This window comes from Barbus barbus (assembly GCF_936440315.1).
Source record: "Barbus barbus genome assembly, chromosome: 47".
Taxonomy (NCBI): Eukaryota; Metazoa; Chordata; class Actinopteri; order Cypriniformes; family Cyprinidae; genus Barbus; species Barbus barbus.
Genome location: NC_136725.1, coordinates 23,056,570 through 23,062,158, shown reverse-complemented (window position 1 = coordinate 23,062,158; position 5,589 = coordinate 23,056,570). Strand labels below are relative to the sequence as shown.

General features: G+C 34.7%; 1 protein-coding gene across 1 annotated transcript in view; it reads right to left on the bottom strand.

The window, feature by feature from the left end:
- LOC306865755 (serine/arginine-rich splicing factor 9-like) overlaps nucleotides 1-5,589 on the bottom strand; it is a 343,328-nt gene that overhangs the window by 175,370 nt on the left and 162,369 nt on the right. The gene's annotated exons all lie outside the window — the stretch shown is intronic.

Here is a 5,589-nt window from a genome sequence, read left to right as displayed (position 1 = left end):
AATTCCGCTCCCTAGCAAAACACCCAACAGCATCAAAACATCCCCAGTGTTTCACCAAATGACCAGAACACCCTCTGCGGGGTCTGTTATTTATCTTTAGGGCTTCAGACTCCCTCATGACGCGCTATTAACACCTGTAAACCCCTCCCATACTCACCCACGAATGCAAATGAGCGTCCATTCATATTGGTACCGTCAGTCAAACCGGTTTGAAGCGAATCGATTCTCTTCAGTATCACAGCGGTTCTCAATCCCAGTCCTCCCCCGCTCCTGCATATTCTGCATGTCTCTCTTGTTAACACCTGATTCAGATAATCTGCTCGTTAGAAGAGAGCTCCGTGCATGAACTGTGTTCCCATTGACATGGACCCTACACAGTGTTCATTGCTCCCTACTCCCTGAGCAGGGTGAGTTTAAGTTTACTTCACTTCGGAACACTCGGGGATAAAAGAGAAAAAAAAACTCCATAAAAAGTTTTGGGAAAAAAAAAAAGTTCTGGGACTTTTAAACAGTGTGTGCCATTGTAAAGTCAAGTGTATCCCTCACAGCATTGTTAATTCAATATGGCGTCTAATCTGACTACCATCTAAAAACTATTTCAAATAGACAAAAAAAAAAAAAAAAAAATGGCCAAACTAAATATTTGCTAAAATATGTTTTAAAATATATTTATGTTAATATATTTTATATTTAAATTTTTTTGTATACATATTTTCAATTCTAAAAATAAAAATACATATATGGCTAAAAGCATTAAAAATACAATTTGCTCTTCATCTATTTAAATCCAAGAAAATACATTCATCGTGCCACTTTTGCTGAAAAACTTTACAATGTAAAAATATACTATATGCATGTATGTATGTATGTATATAAACAATAATAAATCTACTTTTGATACAGGCTATTTCATTCACATTTGCATTTAGCCTAAAAGTAGGCTAAAGATTGGAAATCTTGCCCTGTAGATACATTTTGAAAAATATTTTGGTGTATGTGAATTTTCAAAGTAAATATATTTTCTATTTCAAAAATATATTTAATTTAACTTCAATGTTTGCAACATATATTTAGCAGATATTTAAAATATTTTGGCTAGAAAACATATTTTTGTCATATGGTTTAGATCATTGCTTAGTCACTTAAAACACATTCACACAGGCTACTTATTATTATTTGGACTATTTTCATTATTTATTCTGGCTTCTTGTTTTTGTCTGGATTCCAGACCGGTTCACTCTGGACAATCAAAGTTTTTAAGCTCATGAGAAACATAAATTAAGTCACACTTTTACTATTTTCACATATATTTCCCTTCACAGTTCAATTAACTCATATATGTATTTATTCATTCCTGAGTGCCTCTTTTTCATTCAATGCAAATTTACATAATTTATTCATAATACTCGGACAATCCAGTGCACAATGCAGCTGCTTTCGCCTAAAGTGTACCTTTTCATTGCACTTTTTATATTACATAGCCTATATTTGTGTGTTTATGTATTGCTTTTATTGTCTAGATGTAGTAAAGGGCATATCTTATCTCTTAATTTGAAAACCAGATATAAATATCAAATTATTGTTGAGGTATAGTTTGGTGCTTGTTGTTGTTGAGGCACAGTCTGACCTGTGCTTCCAGAATAATTCTCAATTTCTTTTTTGTTTATACCATTTTTGCATGAAAATCAAATTAATTCTCTGGTGATTTTGTTCCCACAGGCTGACATTTCTAAAGGAGCGGCAGCAGGTATATATAACCGCCGAACACCTAAAGTAATTAGAGTAAGTTTTCTTTGAGGATTTTTGGATGTTTGATGCTGTTCGCTTCTTTAAAGAGGAGCGTAAAGCACAGCAGGCACATCCTGCTCTATTTCTGTCCATATGCTGTGTTATTGGTTTCTAATTAGCCGATTCCTCTTGGAGCCCGAGAGGTGAAGAACGTTCAAACGTTTTAGTTTGCCGTTCTTTCGTTTCAACTACACAACCAGAAACATCAAATACACTTCAGTATATGTGCCCTGGTTTCTCTCTCTTCATAAATCTAAACTCCATTTAAAGTAAAAAATCTTTAAACAGAAAAAAACATAATATTATCTAAATGCAAGCTTCAGCAATGGAGCTGTCCTGTTTTACATTTTACATTTAATGTATGTCTGCCTTTTTCATAATAATAATAATAAAAAAAAAAAACAGTTAATTTAGTCTGGTGGGAAAAATCATCCTTTTTAAAAAGAAATTACATGCAAATTACATGGCTCAGGTTGATGCATTTTTCATTTCCAGGCACAATGCATCACCGCTGGGAGAGCTTTTCTTGTAGTGCCATTAACGTTTTTGGACATTCATGCCAACATTTCCTCTAATTGTTGCTGGGAATTTTTTCTCAACAGAGCAGCCGCTCTGTCCATCTATAGAGGAATGATCTTTAACGCAGACGTCGACCAGTTGCTAAATAAAGTTGATGGAGTATGTGACGCAGGCCAAACCTGAAAGGCTAAAGGTCAGACTGAATGCTTTCCATGTTGTGCTTGACATTATAGTAGCTGCTATATTGCATGACAGCCTCTGACCCATGAGCAAGAGACTCAAGACCTTTTTATGAAATTAAGTAAAAATAAAACTATTAAAAATAAATTTCAGTCATTGAAATAAAGCTATAATAATAATAATAATAAAAAATGCTTAAAAAACCTAAACCAAAATGAAGAATGTTGCCGTGGCAAATGAAATAAACGTAAATATGCAATAAAGATGTTTGAAATAAGTTGAAAATGGCTAAAACAAAAAAAGGAATATTTAAAAAAGAATAAAAAGGTCAAAAGCACATCACCATCAATGTTGTTACTTTTAACTAAAATTAAAAATACTAATTAAAAATGTTTTCAGTCATTGAAATGAAGCTAGAATTAAAATAAAATGTTGTTTTGGACAATTACTGGAATAAACACATTTAAGTCAAAGTACCAAATGACTAAAACTGAAATAAAAAGAAATAAAAGTTAAATAGAAATATTTTTAAAACAAAAAAAAAAAATATTAAAACAAACAAATTAATAAAATGGTAAAAGCACATCCCTATCAGTGTTGTTATTATTAACTAAAATTAAAACAATTAATAAATAGTTTTCAGTAATAGAAATAAACCTGGAAAAAATATTACATAGAAAAACTTAAAATTGAAACGCAAAAAAAAAATACTGAAATAAATATGTTTAAGCTAAAATGACTCCAACTGAAATAAAAAATAAATTAAATCTAAATAGAATATATAAAAATAAAAACATAAAAATGACAAAATCAAATAACAAAATTGCTAAAATTTATACTAAAATTAAAATGAAAACTGAAAATATAAAAATAAAAGCTAATTTAAAATATTAAACATATATAGTATAAAACTAATACTAAAATAACTTTTATTAATGTTCATATTTAGGGTTCGTGATTGAAAATACATAAACACTACAAAAACATGATCACAGATGCCAAAACAGATTTTGAAAAGTTAAACTAAATCCACTAAACTAAATCTACTTAGAACACCCTAGCAACAGCTTAGCAACCGTATATCAATGTCCTGTCAATCACCAAAACACTAACATAGCAAGTTTATTTATTTATTTCTAGTTTATTTATTTCATATGCAATTTAATTTGGATTCCATTTGCTTGATTTAATGCAAAGCAGAGTTCATAAATGCATGCATTTAATGTTTGCTAATGGGCTAAAGAGGTTTAATTAGATAATTTATTCACATGAAGAAGGATTAAATCGTATGCACTAATGAGCAGCCGAGGTCACGAGTTTCTGCGCTGCACTGCTTCTTCAGGTCGACTGTGGAGCTGCGCTTTTGTTCCAGACGCAGGAGGAGTCAAAAGGTGATTTATTCTTTCTGCTCACAGGTGCATTTCTGTCTGGTACGGCTGACAGTCTGTCATGTTGCTGCCAGGGGAATGTGTGAGGTAATTAGAGTAGCAGAGGTGGGCAGCGAGGCGGCCATTTGAAGGGACAAATCCAGATTAAATGTGCCTGCTTGTACCGTTCACTTGTCTTTTAAATTAGATGACTATTCAAATGAAATTGCTAGGAAATTGTAAGTGATGTTTGCCTGTGCGCAACATGACGGTTCCTTCTTTAATATCCGTCTGTGGGAAGTTTCCTACCTGGTTTATAGTCCGGCAGGTGAAAATTATGAAAACAAAAACACTTAGTATTAATACAGCGAAATAATTTGAAGTAGAAGTAGGAACCAGAACACATTAGCAACCATCTAACCCTAACTCTGCCCAAGAGACTCTAGCAACCACATAGCAACACCCTAGCAACTACCCAGGGCACAATTGTATACCAGTGCCCTAACAACCATCCAGTGTAGTCTAGCAACCATCCAGAACACCTTAGCTACTGCTCTGGACACAACTTTATAGCAGTGCCATAGCAACCACTTAAAACACCCTGGCAACCATCCAGAACACTCTAGCAACTGCCCAGGATACAACTATATATCAGTGCCATAGCAACCACTTATAACATCTTAGCAACTGCTTAGCAACCACCCAAGACCACTCTAGAAACGGCACTTAGAAACCACCCAGAGCAGCCTAGCACCCAGGACAAAATTGTATAGCAATGCCCAAGCAACAAACCAGAACACCCTAGTATCTAGCAACTACCCAGAGCACTCTAGCAACTGCATAGGAACACCCTAGCAACCACCCAGAACACTAGCAACCTCCTAGAAACCACCCAGAACACTTTAGTAACTGCTCAGGACACAATTTTACAGCAGTGCCCTAGCAAACACCTAAAACACCCTAGCAACTCTCTAGCAACTGCCCAGGGCACTCTAGCAAGATCCTAGCAACCAGCTGTGTAAAGCAAATCTTTCCTCAACAAGATGCGTGATTTGAGGAATCACATCTCTAAAGAATCTATTTGACCCTCATTTTACTCGTTGTAGCACCAATTAGATTTCCACCAGAGCAAAGTGAATGTATGGATTGAAGCTGTCTTCCAACACAAGCGGCAGTAAATTCAAAGCACGTAAATAATATAAGACCAAAATGTCAATATCCATTAAATCCATGTAACTTCATCATCATATCACATGGGATTTGATCCTCGGCCAAAGCATGTTCTGCCGATTGCTGCGTGACAAGGAAATGAGACACCGGTGCTTTCATTCTGCAGCAGCTCTCGGGGTGAAGAGCATGTAATGGAGCGATCTCGCTGACTCATATGAGCCTCCTGCTGGCTCATAATTAATTTACATATCTTTGTGTTTCATTCCCATAATTAACAAGCCTCTGGATAACGCCAGTGCAGGCCCATTAGGTGTTTCAGCATGTTTACAGGGAAGTTTTAATGACATCTATGGAGGTAAGAAGTGCAATTACGTTTACTCGACTTGGGTTTATTCGATTTTAAGTATGGCTGCATTTGCTAAATACTGGTTCCCATTTAATGCCTTCCATAGATGAGCTGAAATAAACTTCCTGATAACGCACTAAAGGAATAATATGAAAGCCATTTTCCGCCATGGGGGTAAAAAAATAAAAGAGGGTAATTGTGACCATTTATTTCACAATT